We start from the raw sequence: 17,025 nt of genomic DNA on the forward strand, positions 1-17,025 counted from the left end.
CCCTTCCATCAACATTACTAGCATGCTGTTGATTCCTGTGAGTACGTGGTAGTGTTGAGAAGAGAGTCAGAAAATATTTGTTGATCCTATTAGCCATATAGCAGATCCAGGTATAAGTGCTTTGCTTAATTGCTTTTTTAAAATAAACTTGAAAAGATATTAATAATATAGAGAGTACCCATATACCCCTTACTGAGGTTCAGTTTCCCCTCATATTATTATCGTATATTACTGCTTGATTTCTTTTAATACTCACAAACAACCCTTAAAGAAGCTCCTGTATTCTGTTTTATATAAGAAGAAACTTTAGGCCACATTGTAAGGAATGATTTGTCTATTAATTCAATAAATATTTGGGTTGAATGCACATACTATGTGGCAGGCATTATTTTAGTGTGGCCATGGGATATACTGGTGAGAAAGATGGTATGCCTGTGAGTCGTAATATTTGTATGATTTGTTCTATGTAATACTGCATCAAACTAATATCCTTTTTGTTACTCTAGGAAGTCACTATAGGAAAAGTGCTGAAATGTTTTCTTATGGGGGAAATAATATTGAATATCCCCTGTCCCCATCCCTCCCCTTGACCCCACCAGACATGCTTCCTTAAAATTATGAGATCTAGTTAACACCAGATCTGTATGCTTAACCACCAGCACAACTGCTCTATAATGTTGATAATGCCAGTTTGCATTTCTGATCGTCTGTATACCTTATATTTATTGCTATTTATTGTCATCTTCTAAACATCCTTGGTTGTCTTATAACCTAAACTGTATGGGCACTGTAGGTAGTAGGTAGTATAGGTTATGTAAAAATACAGTTTTCGGCATTGAGAGAACTCCAGATTACATTTTTAGTGAGAAAATATAGCCTGTAACTCCTGTTATCAGTGATGGGAGTCCATGACTACCTTCCCACACTTCTTGCTGAAAATGCTACTATTCCTGAAGGGGTCACTGACCTTTGCATGCATTATAGAGGTATGGGAGGAGCAGGAAGGGAGAAGTACCTTAAGTAATAGCTTAGCCATAGAGAGACAAAAGAATAATCAGAGCACTTAAAAGCTAGGGGAAGCTTATGAAAGGGTGAGGAAGTGAGCTTCTTGTAACAGGGATCCCTGCTGTTCCCTATTTTCAGTGTGGCAAAGCAAACCAGGCCCCTGTGGACTCTTATACTAAAGAATGAATTATGGACCTGAATTGTAATGTGGTGGTGCTAATGATTTCATATTAGACCACGGTCCCTTTTAGCGGGCATATGGTGGGGTGTGCGTGTGTGTTTATTTGGTTTAAAAATAATTTTTTTTTCCCAGAAAAATTTACTTAAGAATTTTGTGGTATGAGAAATACAGTTTATAGATATATTTCTGTAATCATACTGACTGAATGAACAAGCAGCTTACATCAGGTTAGTTTTTACAGTTAGTCTCATGTACCTATTACTCTTAGTTTAGTCTTTTTTCTATAAGTCTTTTAGAACTTTATTTAAATTATATCAAAAATTGAATTTTTAAAAAATGCTAAGTAATAGTATTTATATAAAGTTGTTTATTTTTTACCACTTGTATTTTTAATTTTTTTAATTTTAATTTTTTGAGACAGAATCTTGCTCTGTTGCCTGGGCTAGAGTGCCAAGGCATCAGCCTAGCTCATAGCAACCTCAGACTCCTGGGCTCAATCTAACATCCTTCCTCAGCCTCCCGAGTAGCTGGGACTACAAGGGCATGCCACCATATCCAGCTAATTTTTTCTATTTTTAGTAGAGACAGGGTCTCATTCTTGCTCAGACTGATCTGAACTCCTGACCTCAAGCAATCCTCCTGCCTCGGCATCCCAGAGTGCTAGAATTACAGGTGTGAGCCACCGTGCCTGACCCCCAACTTGTATTTTTAAAGAAATTTTTTTTTAAGAGATGAGGTCCTGCTCTGTTGCCCACGCTGGCCTCAAACTACTGGGGCTCAAGTGATCCTTCCACCTCAGCTTCCTGAGCAGCTAGGACTATAGGCTACTATACCTGGCTTAAAAAATGGAATTTTTCACTTTTCTCTCTAAACTTGCTTTTCCATTTTTCTTACAGTCTTTTAAAATTCATTCTCATATATTAGTTTTTATTACTTTGTAGAGGCAGATTTCTTTTTGGTTGGATTTACATTTTTGTCAGAAATCTGGATTTTAATCTTGATTTTTTTTAGTTTTGTTTCATGCCTTTTGCAACAGTTATGATTTATAATAGACTCCTAAATTGTCAATGGGAAATGTTATACCACCATTAAGGCTAAACAGCAAAATAATGAATATTTTTATAGGCATGTATTTGTTATTCCTCAGACTAATATCTAAGCTTCAATCCAAGGTTCAGTTTAGTTTTAGAATAAATTTTTTACATGTTCTCCATGCTTCCTCATCTAAAACATTCCTGAGGAATTTATATGCTTTTCATGTTCTCTGTTTCCCAACTGTACTTTTATGACATTAATGTCCTTAGAGTTCTAGTATTTTACTAGTTTTCCAGAATCACAGTATTTTTTAAACCTTATCTTGATTTCATACTATTAGCTTTAGAGTTTTCTTAATTTAAGTATGTGACATGGATCAGCATTTCAGTGAGGACAAATGAAATATCTCTTAATTTTAAGGTAAAAAGTTACCTCATTCTCTTTATACTCCAGTAAATACCATGCTACAAACAACCAGAGGCACAAGGAAATATAGATACTATGCTATACTATACTATACTATGTGAGAAGTTTGAAGATGGAGTATAGCCCTCAATTTACATGAAGATTTATGTGAGAGAAATGTACCTGTAAGAGATGGACATCCTCCAAAGAATGTCTCTTCTATCTAAAAGTACCCTTTGCCACTGACAGTAAATAGCAACTTTAAACTAGTTGTGTGTGGCCTAACATGAATTGAGAATTAATAATTATCTGTACATCTGGATTGTCATCTGGATCCTTTGGGATATCAATCTATTTTTTATTCTTCTACCACTGGGGCCTGGCCCTTGCGCAAGTGACAGAATTTGCATTTCGGTTAAGCTTGAGACTTCTAAGAAATCCCCCTTTTTTTTACAAGGGGATAATTTAAGGTATCTCACTGAAACTTCCTACATCATCTTATATGCTAAATACTACTTGAGTGTAGATTACCAATTTCTGTCTAATGATTTTATCTTCTAGAAATCTCAAAAATTTCAAAAGGAAATAATTCTGTTGCCGTTTTTCTTAAGTGAATATATGCCTTTCAAATATTTTGGTTGGAAACAGATCATTCCTGTCTTGCTCATCTGGGTAAAACTCATTTACTGTTTTTCCTTTTAAACTGTTAGCTCAAGTGACCTTACACATGAGTCCCAGCTGTGCATTAGCATTGCTTGGGGATGTGTTTGTATCTTTTGTCTAAAAATACTCAGCCGGTAGGATTCATGATCCATGAAAGCTAATTGAAACAATTTCTCTTCAAGTTTTGGCAAGCGAAGCATGCATTATAAGCATTAATATCTATAAATTGAATTGTTAATGAATCTAGACACTAATAATGAATGCAATTTTGCAGGCTTAACTAGAAGCACTAAAATTATCAGGATCTGGAGCAGAATTTTCAATCATTTTTGCTTATTAAATAGCAAAGCTATGCTTTTAATAAGCTAATCATTTTTATTTGACCCCATAGGAATAGCTCAGTTGATTAGAAACAGGTTTCTCAGTGCAAAACAATGTTGTTTTTCTCTTACTGTTTTAACCACCAAAGCACTGAAATTTTAAAATGGATATTTGATCTCATAGTCTCTGTCTTCTAATCACATTTGTACATGCATTCAGTGCTTCCTGAAATATTTACTTATTCCATTTCTCCTCCATTATACAGTATCTCTGATTCATATATATGTGTATATATATATATATATACACACACACACACACACACACTCCTGAGTTTTTAACATGATCAATGTCATGTCACAATCATTTTAAACAGATGGTCTCATTTCACATGTAAACATTTTAAAAGATTACATTATCAAAGTAATACAATTTTGAGCTTCATGGTTGCCTTTCTGATCTCTTTATTATTTTCTGAGACTTAGTAATTCTTCTTTTGACATATATTTCCATTTGATTATCATCTCCTAAAACTTTTGCATGGCCCTAGTTTAAAAAGCAGCAAAATCCCAATGTTAAACAACAATAGAGTGTTTTCACCCTAGTGCTCCAGTGACTTTGAGATAGGAAGCTATGCACTTAGAGGCACACTTAGTGCATTTTAGTAGCTGTGTACCAAATAGTTCCCAAGTGGCCTTAGAGAGTTAATGCACCTTTCTATGTCCTCGCTTACTACCCAGGAATGACTTAAGCATGAGGGAACATGAAACAGTAATAACTAGGAATATGTGGTATCTCTGCGTATATTCTCATGGAGGCTACTGAAATTGGAATTCAAAGTACTTTGTTTGATTGCTTCTTTCCCAATAAATCTTAAGAATATTGACAATTATTTGGGCTTCAACTTTGGAAAACTGAGATGCTGAAGTGTAGAAGTTGAGTCTGATAGTAAATATGGATTTTTGCTTCAAAGGTTATGGGTTGGAACTTTGTGGAAAGGTAGAGGGAAATGGTTGTGATGATTCTTTGGTATTATACATTTTTCCTCAGCATTGTTGCATATTTCTTTTGACTACCAGGTTTGGGAATCTATAATACATTTAGGAGAATGAAGTCAGGAATTCATGCTCATGCAGAAAACCTCAGGAATATAGAGTATATGCATCACATTACCATTTACAAAATTATTGTAGGGGTTTGTCAACTAGCATAGATATGATAGTTATAGACATGCACTTCTGTTTTTGTTAGCTATGCACTTTACTTAACTAAAGCTTATAGTTTGATTCTCATAAAAATGGCTTTATCAAAATAGCGTTTGAGTGATCTTGGAACATTTTGTACTGCTTTTCCCAAAATAACTGAATAGTCTAGAAAAAGCTGCCTAACCATAAAGCCCAGTGACAAAACTAACAGAAGAACAAACATCTTTTCCCCAAAACTGTACAGAGAATACTCATTTTCTTACTTAAAACTTTTACTACTTTCTGGGATTTTGATTAAGATTTTAAAGAGTTGTTTTTATTGAATTTAATCTTTTTTTTTTAACCTGTTAGTGATAAAATTTGGGTTGACTATTTTTTCTCATGTCTGTAAATCTGACTAAATGAGTCCATGGGATTATAATCCTGCCTGGATTTGACCACTTATTTTTATTAACTTCCATGGACATGTAATTTTTAAAAACATCTATATTAATCTAAGTTGTATTGTCAAAATCTTCTCCAGAATTGCCTAAGTTAATTGGCAACCATTTGACATGGTTACTGGAAGCACTGAAATAATAAATGCTTCTGAAGAAGCAAGAGATTTTTGCTTTTTCTTTGCCATTATCTAGTCAATTTCATGAAAATTCCAGACAAGTCTTAATAAGTAAGATCAACCTATTATAAGTAATTATTGATACTTAGAACAGAGCAAGTGTCCTTTTTTGTTGTCCAAATATTTGACAAAATTTTCTGTATCAGTTCATTTTTTTAATGTTTTTATAATATCCTGCTCATGTGATAGTTTACTTTAGAAAATGACTCAAAATCTTTAAAATAAAATTTATTTAGTTAGAAGGAGATGTTCTCCCATTATCACTATAATATTTGATTTTACTCTAGCTCTATTTCTCAAAAATGTTTCTTTTTATATCTGTAGTATAATAAATAGAAGGACTAAAATATGCATTATACTTTAAGACATACCTTATTCCAGGACAAAGAGTTGAAAGGATATCTCTAACACAAACATATTTTACTTATTATGAATGCTTTGGGAAGATAACATCCTATGGAAGAAATTAAAAACAGTAAGTCAAATTTGAATATAAGAACAATTCTTATTGCAAGCTTAATTCTTGACCATCATCTTAAAATATTCCTTTCAATTTAAATAATAGGATTTAAGGCTAATTTTAAAGGTCTATTCTATAACTCCTATTATGAAATTGAAGTGTTAACTAGAGTGATTTTTATGCCAAATCCTGATTTGATACCTAAAGATCGTTAGAGATAACCAAAACCCAGAATTCTTCTCTTTAGATCTTCTCCCCTATGCTTTTCACAGTATCTTCGTATGCCTTACGTAAGGCAGGAAATCAATGGAAACTTTCACATTACATATATGGGGAACCCAGCCATCCAAACACATACCTGAGTGGGTAAATTGCAAAACTTGGAAATCATGATTACTTGTTAATACCATCTTTTCTTGAAGTTAACTTAGGGGTATTATGTTTCTTATGCCACCTTTTTCTGATGTCATAACCACCTGTTAGTCTCCTTTGCATTATGATGCAGGCTTTTTGTGGATTCTAAGATTTATACCTTTCTCACCAGGATCTCTCCGTCTTGTGATACATTTCTATTTTATTAAGAACTCTCATTGCTAAGGCTTTGGTTATTTTACTCCATTCCCACTCTAAATATTTTCCCCTTTCATTATTTTGGGGAAAGTTTACTGAAGTCAGTGTAAGTATTAGCAGCATACGTTCATTCAACACATATACACTGGGCAGTTACCACGGCCAGGCTCTGTTCTGGTCAGATCATGTCGTGTTTCTGCTCAAAACCCTCTTAAGGCTTCCCATCTCATTTTGAGAAAAGCCCAAGTCTTTTCATCCCCAAGGAAGGCCCGTTGTGTATCAAATTAAGCTAGTTGTGTAGAAAGTGAAAGATTGAGCTTGGTGGCCATCCGTCAGGGATCTGAAGGGGTCAGAGGGCTTGTGAAATGATCGAAGGAGGTTACTAGATAGAAGCAATTCACTGCAAATTGGCAAGACATTGTATTTACTGGAAATAGAACTGAAGGCCTAGGCATATATTAAGCACTTAAATACTTAAAGAACTAAGAATGTAATTGAATTGTAATAGTCTTCAGCTTCCATCTAAAGAAATAAGGAAAGACTTAATCCTGCTTTAGCTACTATTATCACAGAAGACTAAAAGAAGTTGATCAGGTACCTTTGCAACCCAAGGTTCCATTTCTCTTCCTGGCCCAATGGGTCTTAATAAGGTGTCCCCAAAACAATTTTCTTCTTTTACTTGTCTATCTTCTGTTTGATAGCATTTCTACAGAAGAAAATATTAAGGGATAAAAATAGTTTTGCAAAGACATCACACATTTATATTGTGGTTGAATATCCAAATTAGGCAGCCATGAAAAACTTCTTGAACAATATGTAGATTATCTTTCTGAATATCTTTTTCTTAAGATTTCTAACAAAATCTGAAAATCACAGTTAGCTTTTCCTCTTACCACCTGTATTACTCTTCTATTTTATATTCTTCTTTTAGATACTCTTCTATCTTCTAGTATTTTGTATTATTTTATTGTCCTCATTGACAATTGATCAACAAAGACAAAAAATATGAATTACATTTCTTAGATGTCATAATTGTTTAGTTAAGTTATTACTTTATTTTTAGCTTTAGGGACAACTTTGATTGTTTCATATTCCATGCCAGACAGTCTGATTTAAGAGTGTGTTCTTAACTAATACTCTATTACTGTCTTATCCCACAATTTTTAAACACAAAGATTCTTATTGTTATTTATGATACTTACTAATTTTATATTCAGTAATTATTTATATTCACTACCCTGCTATGTTTAATATTCTTGCTCATTTTTGCTTTATTCTATAGAAAAAGAAAAGAAAAACTTTTTATGTGAGGAAGCCACTTGCTATGTGGGCTCTAGAATAACTGATACCAAGTAGCCATAAAATCCCTACACTTTATAGTTCAACAATGTATAGCCAATCACTAACTAGTGTAGTTTCTGTAAACCAAGGAGAATTCCTGACAACAGCTTTTGTGATCACCTCCTCTCTTGATTCACTCTTTTTTGTTTAGAAACTTGACCCTCTCTTTGTTTTCCCAAGCACTCTCCAAGGCACCTTACAAGTGTGTCCCCAGCTGCAGGTCCTCATTTCTGGCCCAGATAAACTCTCTATGTTAATTTTGCCTCAGCTTCTTCCTTTTAGGTCAATATTATACTCCTTCCTCCATGTATTTGTTTTCCTCCCTGTTAAAGTACATCTTTAGTATTGCTTCCAACAAAGACCATGGATGGTAAAGTTCTTATTAATAATTTTTGTATGTCTGAAAATAGCTTTTTCTGCCCTTTTATGTGGTAAAATTCTAAGTTCATAGTTAAATTTTTCTCCACCTTTTGGCAATATTTTCTGTTACTACTGATGAAAAATCTGCTGTCAATCGTATTGTCTTTCCTTTGTAGATAATGTATTTTCTGAAAAGTAACTTTTATGTTTTTCTCTTTTTTCCTTAATGCTCTGTGATTTCATTATGATATGGGTCTATGATTTTTTTCTTTTTAGCTCGTAAATAGGACTTGGTGGACCTTTGTAATCTACTTGTGATTTTTTGCATTTTTGGAAAATTTTGTGCCATTATCTGTTCACTTATTGCTTCTTCAGATTTTTTTATTCTCTTCTCCTGGAGGTTCCTATTATGTTAGAGCTCTGTATTTTATCCTCCAAATACTGGCCTCATTTTCATATTCTCCATCTTTTTAGTTCTTTCTACTGAACTTTGGGAGATTTCTTCTGCCTTTTTTTGTGACTCACTAATTCTCTCCTTAGCTTTTTCTGGTGAACTATTTAAGCATTTAAGTGGATTTTAAAATTATGGCAAGGTCCAAGACCCACTATCCCAAAATCTGTCACTGTGGCATTTTTGAAAACAACAGAAGCTGGAAGTTCTCTCTGACTTTCTCCTGTTGTTAGCTCCCAGGGGTGTGGAGATATGGTTAAGTCATAAAAGGATTATTAGTTTTGGTTCTAAGTCCCTGAATAGGAATCATTGGTTAAAACAAAAAAGGAAGAAGAGTTCAGTACTGCTAGAAATATTTACTATTTCTCACAGCTGAATCTTGATGATATCTTTGAAGGGGCTTATTTTTAAAGGTCTATGGTCAGAAGAAGTTGGCTTAATTGGAAGCTGATATTCAGGCTATTTATATAGGCCTCTCTATTATCTCTAAAGGATCCTCCTGCTTCTCCCATGGGAACATCTCAGTCTACTGAAACTCCTCTTCTCAAAGCCCTGCACACTATATGCTCCCCCGACTCTGTCCACCACCTCCTTGTGGAACTTCATTGATCTCTTTGGGAAACTTAAGATCTCCCCAAATTAGCTCCTCAAACCTCTTCTTTCTGTTCATTTCTGCTCCAACTTCCTCCTTTGCCAGCTTCAATCTTACATTCACTTCCCTTGAATCCTTGATATGTCCCCCTTCAAGACCCCCCCTCCTTTAGTAGACAGGTAATGTCTGCAACTTTTAGTTAATTTGATGAAGGTAGCTATAGTTTCATTTTCATCTGCACTGCTACATGCTGTTTATTCATTCTACTGTTCAAGGAAAATTAGGCTCTTTTATGTTTTTTGTTTGTACCAACAATGCTAAGAAAATTTTTGTATGTGTATCTGATATTCACACACATCTAAGCTACATTTTCTAAACTGTAGAGAGTAGCTATAGCTCAGGGAATAGCTGTAGCTTAGAGAATATAGCCTAGATGTGTCCACTTACAGAAGTGGACTCGCTAGAGAATATGTGCACGTTCAGCCTTATTTGTTTCCTAAAATGCCTATGCTGATTCTTGTTCGCACTAACTGTATACCTGAATTCTAATTGTTCCACATTCTGCAGCACCTATATTTGCTGGGATTTAAAAATATTTGTCAGTCCTGTAGTTCTGAAATGGTTTTTATTAAAAAATTTAATTTGCAGTTACCTCATTAATAAGATTGAATGTCTTCTCATACGTTTATGACCATTTTTGTTTTCATTTCTCTAAAGAGCTCCTCTCTTTTGCCAATTTTTCTGTCATTCCTTATTGATTTGTGGTAGATACTTAAATGTTCTGGATAAGAATCCTTTGGGTATATGTGTGTCTATATGTAGAGATACACACACACAAAAAAATCTTTTCTTAATTTGTGATTTACCTTATAAATTTTTCTATTATGCTTTGTGATGAAGAAAAGTTCTTAATTTTAATGTGGTCCAAATTGTTCATCTTTTTGTAATAGTTACTTCTTTTGGTCTTTTGTCTAAGAAATTCTTCCCTGCTGTAATGTTATATAATAAAAAAATCTGTTATAGGCCAGGCATGGTGGTTCAAGCCTGTAATCCTAGCATTCTGGGAGACTGAGATGGGAGGATCACTTGAGGGCAGGAGTTTAGACCAGCCTGAGCAAGAGTGAGACCCTGTCTCTACTAAAAATAGAAAAAATTAGCCGGACATAGTGGCATGCCCTCGTAGTCCCAGGTGCTCGGGAGGCTGAGGCAGGAGGATTGCTTGAGCCCAGGAGTTTGAGGTTGCAGTGAGCTATGATGATGCCACTGCACTCTAGGTGGGGCAACAGAGACTCTGTCTCAAAAAAAACAATAATAATAATAATAATTCTGTTTTAAATTGTCTTCTAAAACTTTTACAGTTCATTTCTCACATTTAGGACTGTACGCTAGCTGGCAATGATTTTGCATGTGGTGTGAAAGAGTGCTCTTTTTTGTTTGTCGTTCACTGTGCTTCTGCCACTGTGTCTTTATCTCAGTTTTAATAAGTGTTGGTTATTTGGCATTCATTGACCATCTCAGTTTTACTTTTTAAAATGTAGAAACTATGAGTTTTGGGGAGATTTTCTGCACGCTTGGTGATGGGCAGAATGGGGGGAGGGGTGTCATTGATGTGGAAGTTCCATTCTCCTACCATCTCCTCAGACTTTTTCCACTTCTCTGTGGCCCCAGGAACTCTCATCCTCATACTTGAGCTCTGGGTTGTTGCTGGTCTAGATCTCAGCTCTGTATATTGATTTTGGTTTTCTGTAGCGAGGGGAGTGAAGCCAATTTGCTTTTATGCTACCATTTTGGAACCGCAAGTCCTCCAAAAGTAGTTACTTTTTTTGTTGGATAGTTGGTGGTGACTGGAAGTAAATTTGAAGCATTTTCTTGATTGATTTAGAAGTCTGGTTTGGCTTTACCCTGGTTGTGGATTCATCTTTTCCTAAAGTTTAAACAAATTAAGTGTTGTTTTGCCTACTTTCAGCTAAATACCAACTATGTCTATGTTTCAAGAAAGGAAACGTGTGCATATTTGCTTTTGCTACCTACTACTGTAATGTTTATTTATATGGCTAAAGGAACCTACTATTGCCTTGCCTAAAAAGAGTGTAATTAGTTTACCCATGGCTTAAGGAAAGCAACAGAGGTTTAAATGGAGTACTTCATGGAAAACTTAAGAATTATAAAGATAATTTCCAAGTACTAACACTTTTGTGACGTTAATTTTTCTGTGTTAATACATTCACATAACTGAATCAGACAGGATTATTTGTTTTGTGGGTTATTTTAATAAGACTAATTTATATGCTTTATAAAAAGATGAATCTAAACAGTAAGTGACTTTTGGTAGCCTTTTATAAAATATTCTGCCACAGGATTGATAATATTAAAATTTTTATTTATTAAAATAGAAAAAAATATTTAAACCACAGGGGGGAAGTTATTATTGTTTCATAAGAAGGTAACAAAATCAGAGGGGAGGAAGTATTCTAGAAAATAGAATAGAACCTGTTTGGAGAGCTATAAGTAAGATCACACTATCTTTATAGTTCTGAACATAGAGGCTAACTTTAATTTTAAAATCTAAAGAATTTAAACATTTTATCTGAAGGAAATGTAAATATTTTTACGTTATTTCCTGAAAATTTCTTTTTTCTGGGTTCTTGAAATAATGAAAATACAGTAGCAAAGTTCTAACTGCTAGATTTTATGACTACCCTGTGTATATGGTCGTGCAGCAATTATTGCGCCACTTCTGTTTTCTCCACCATATATGGTAGCTAGAGTGGAATCTGTAGGCTCAATGAGAGTCCTCAGTTTGGGCTACTATAGCAGTAAATGGGAAATCTTATGAGCTTGTCTATCTGTACCTTTTTAATCCCTTTAGGTATATATTTAGCAAAGGACACCTGCTGTGGTTGCTTTAGAGACACTGTAAAGGTATGTAGCAAAAGGCCACAGAAGCTCTTTGTTTCTTGGCTATAGTATCTAGACAAACAATGACCTACTGCCTCAAAGGAGGCTGCTTTTTCAGAAAGCCAAACTGTCTAAATGACCTACCTAGGACTTCTGACTACAGTCCTTTTTTGCATTTGTTTTCCTCATTTCTCTCCTTTGCTCATTTTATATTTATTAGCTCCTTTTATTAATTTAAAATATCTTTTTCAATAGAGAATGTTTACACAAATTCTAAAGGGTAAAACAGTACTAAGTGAAATGAATACTACACATATCTATAAGCTACACCAGCCTCCTTTACAGAAGCAACCACTAGTACCAGTTTCTGGTATGTATTTCCAGAGATGGTTTATGCATATGTGAATATATAAAAATAAACGTACACACATATATCCTTTAAAAAGCATACATCTGCATATATGGTATTCTTTTTTTTTTTTTTTTTTTTTTTTTAAATATGGAACACTTCACGAATTTGCGTGTCATCCTTGCGCAGAGGCCATGCTAATCTTCTCTGTATCGTTCCAATTTTAGTATATGTGCTGCCGAAGCGAGCACTATGGTATTCTTTAAATATTGTTGTACATCTCACTGTTTCCCCTTGGCATTTCAGATCACCCCACATTAGTACCTGTAAAGCTGCCACTTTTTTAAAAAGAAGAAGCATTGCATTCCTTTGTGTAGATGTCTTTATCTAACAGGTTTCCTCATTTCTGATATTTTAAGTTTTCAGTTTTTTAATTATAAATTCTATTGTGATGAATATCACTATAAAGTAGTGATTTTATGCATGTAAGAACTGCAGGTTAAAATGTATATGCATGCTATTGATTGTCTTTATTATTTCTGGTTTTTTATTTCAATGATTTTTTCACACATACATTTATTATTTCCTTCCCTCTGTTCTCTTTGACTTAAATTTGTGGGGTTTTTTTTTTTTTACCTTTTAAATTGGAAGCTTAGATAACTGATTTTAAACCTTTCTTTCCCTAATATAAACATTTAGAGCTATAGATTTTCCATCAAACACCGCTTTAGCTGCATCTTAATTTTGATATGTTATATTTTTATTATCATTCATTTCAAAAATTTTATAATTTTCCTGTCATTTTTAAATTTTAAATTGCCCTATATGTTATTTAGAAGTATGATATTTTAATTGCAAATACTTGGGGCTTTTCTGGATATCTCAAAATAATAAAAGCCATAGATCATAAACCCATAGCCAACATCATCCTCAATGAAGTAAAGTTGAAAACATTTCCTCTGAGAACTGGAACAAGGCAAAGATGCCCACTTTCACCATTTATGTTCAACATAGTGCTGGAAGTTGCCAGAGCTGTTACACAAGAGAAAGAAAGTGCATCCAATTCAGAAAATAGGAGGTTAACATATCCCTATTTGCTGATGATATGCTGTTATATCTGGAATGCCTTAAAAACTCCCCCCCAAAAAATTGATAAATAAATTCAGTAAAGTCTCAGTTTATAAAATTAATATACACAAATCAGCATTTCTATACACTAACAGTAGCTAAGCTGAGAATCAAATCAAGTACTCAATACCATTTACAATAGCTACAAAGGAAATAAAATACTTAGGAATATATTTATTAACCAAGGAGGTGAAAGATCTCTACAAGGAGAATTACAGAACACTAATAAATCATTGATAACACAAACAAATGGAAAAACATCCCTTGCTCAAGGATTAGCAGAATCAACATTGTTAAAATGTCCATTCTGCTAAAAGTGATCTACAGATTCAATGCAATTCCCATCAAAATACCAATGTCATTTTTCATAGAATTAGAACAAACAATCCTAAATTTCATTTGGAATCAAAAAGAGCTCAAATTGCCAAAGCAATCGTAAGCAGAAAACCAACCAAACAAAAACCCCATACAAATCAGGAGGCATTACATTAACTTCAGATTATACTAAAAGACTATAGTAATCAGAACAGCATGGCACTGGTGTAAAAGTAGACACATTGATCAATGGAACAAAATAGAGAACTCAGAAATAAAACCATACATCTACAACCAACTGATTTTTGACAAAGCAGACAAAAATATACACTGGGGAAACGATGCCTTATTCAATAAATGGTTTTTGGAAAATTGGAGAGCCACGTGCAGATTTATGAAACTGGATCTCTATCTCTCACCATACACAAAAATTAACTCAAGATGAATTAAAGACTTAATTGTAAGACCTTGCACCATAAAAATTCTAGAAGTAGGAAATACTCTTCTGGACATTGTCCTAGGCAAAGAAATAATGACTAAAACCCCAAATGCAAATACAACAAAAACAAATAAATGAAACTTAATTAAGCTAAAAAGTTTCTGCACAGCAAAAGCAATAACCGAGTGAATAGACAACCTACAGAGTGAGAGAAAATATTTGCAAATTATACATCTGACAAAGGATTAATATCCAGAATCTATGAGCAACTCAAACAAATCAGCAAAAATAAACAAATAGCCACATTGAAAAGTGGGCAAAAAACATGAACAGACATTTTTCAATAGAAGATATACTAACAAACATGGAAAATGGGTCATCAGAGAAATGCAAATTAAAACCACAGTGAAACCCCACCTTACCCCTGTCAGAATGTCCGTTATTAAAAAGTCACAAAACAATAGCTGTTGGTGTAGATGTAGTGAAAAGAGAACACTTACACACTGTTGGTGGGAATGTAAATTGGTACAACCTCTATGGGAAACAGCGTGGAGAGTCCTCAAAGAACATTGATCCAGCAATCCTACTACTGGGTATCTACCCAAAAGACATGCAATGATTATATCAAAAAGACACCAGCACTCTTGTATTTATCACAGCACAATTCACAACTGCAAAGATATGCAATCAACCTAAGTGTCCATGAGCTGATGAGTGGATAAAGAAAATGTGGTACACACACGCACACCCCCACCCCCCCACCCCCCCCATGGAATACTATTCAGCCATAGAAGGAATGAAATAATGTCTTTTGCAGCAGCTTGGATGGAACTGGAAGCTGTTATCCTAAGAGAAGTATTTCAGGAATGGAAAAACAAATAGCGCATTTCCTCACTTACATGTGGGAGCTAAGCAATGGGTATACATGGTTGTACAGAGTGGTATAATAAACTTTGATACTCAGAAAGGGGGAGGGTGGAGAGGTATCTAGGGATCAAAAATTACCTATAGGGTACAATGTATGCTATTCAGGTGACAGGTACATTGAAAGCCCTGATTTCACCACTATACAGTCCCTCCATCCATGTGTCAAAAAACTACTTGTACCCTCTAAATTTATTGAAATAACAAAATAATTAAAAATTATGTTTTAAACTTATAAAATAGAATTTTACTTTTTAGGGTAGTGATCATCTATGATATGTTGTGTCCAGCATACCTTTTCTCGAACTTTCACTTCCTATTCATATGTTTAACATACTTCTTGGTCCCAGATGTGTACTTTAGTGATAACTAGCTTCTGTTCAAGTTGGATACAGTTCTCCACTCACCTGGTCAGAGTTGATTTGTCCAGGGATGGACACATGATTTAACTGGGCCAATGAGAACCTTCTCTGACAATTTTGGATTTGGGACTGAAGGACTGTTGTTGAGGTTGTAGAAGGTACAATTCCCTGTTTTTCTTTATGTGGGCAAAAAGTCCATAGTGAGAGAGGATTAAACTAGCCTATGGAAACAGATGAGTTTTTTGAGGGTCTGTTCCAGTCCCAGCTGTGCCTTTGTCCATATTCTCATCTGTATAATTCTTCCTTGTATTCAGTATGATACCGTAGTACCCTTTTAGTACATTCCTCTTTTTGCTAAGCCAGTTCGAGATAGTTTTGGTTACTTCTAACCAGAAGAGTCCTAGGTAATATCATTGTATTATAGGCAAGGTGAGCAGTAAGTGCATTTAAGTATAGAATTCATCCTAAACTGCCTGAACCTGAGAGTCTGCCCAAATATAGAAAGCTTTTATTTCTCAAATTAAATTATGAAGATATACAAGTTGATGAGTAGTTAAGAGTATGTAACATTTTTTATTAAAGCCATTTTCTCCAAGCTTAGAATGTTTCAGATTTTTCTGTTGTTTGATATTCTTATTTCAGAATCCAAAGCCTATGCTTTTATAGGAGGTAATGAAATCAGAGATAATAATGCCAGTCTCTATTTTGTCATTTAGATTAAAGGAAGCCCTTGGAATAGAAGGAAGCTTTATACAGTATACATTGTATCATGTGACTGAATGTTAGCCAAGTGCCTAGGAACAAAGCTTTTATCACTGGCATAGTGCAGCAACAAGAGCTTTTCTCTTCTCTTGCAACCAGCACTTTGTGTTTAATGTTTAAAAATATTTGGCAAACACAACAGAAGAAAGGTTGTAGATGATACCTTTAATTGTACTTTAAAAATTAATACAGCATAACAGTGTTCTGGATTTTGCCCTTTTGTCGTTGACCAGATGAAGAAAACCTGGAGTACTTTGCTCTGCTCTATCTTATTCTTAAGGAAGGCAGTGGTAGAAGAAAGTGGAAGAAGAAGAAATTATTTGCCCTAAATGGTACTGTAGTTGAATTTTGGGGTTTTGTTTTTGTGTGTGCATAACCTATGTACAGTAATATATAATGGTTTTTTATACGTGAGAGGGATTATTTAAATAAATATAATAGGTGATCACTAGCCCTCATTTCTACCAATCTCAATTTCTTCAAACAAAGATGCTAGATGCAGGAAAACTTACTATTTGATTTTTATCTGCTCTCCTAAGACCTTGCCACATTCTAATGGACGTGTAAATGATACAGTAAAGTAGATAGTACAAATTGGTTTTAATAACCTAGAAAGTGAAATTTCAATTTTTCATCTTTTCAA

At 34.3% G+C, this 17,025-nt stretch overlaps 1 non-coding gene across 1 annotated transcript; it reads right to left on the reverse strand.

The window, feature by feature from the left end:
- Positions 1–12,596: 12,596 nt before the first annotated feature.
- Positions 12,597–12,703, reverse strand: LOC138374085 (U6 spliceosomal RNA). Its single transcript, XR_011231355.1, has one exon. It is a non-coding gene; the product is annotated as a U6 spliceosomal RNA (small nuclear RNA).
- Between the last annotated feature and the right edge of the window lie 4,322 nt (positions 12,704–17,025).

The sequence above is a fragment of the Eulemur rufifrons genome, chromosome 23, assembly GCF_041146395.1.
Source record: "Eulemur rufifrons isolate Redbay chromosome 23, OSU_ERuf_1, whole genome shotgun sequence".
Classification (NCBI taxonomy): Eukaryota; Metazoa; Chordata; class Mammalia; order Primates; family Lemuridae; genus Eulemur; species Eulemur rufifrons.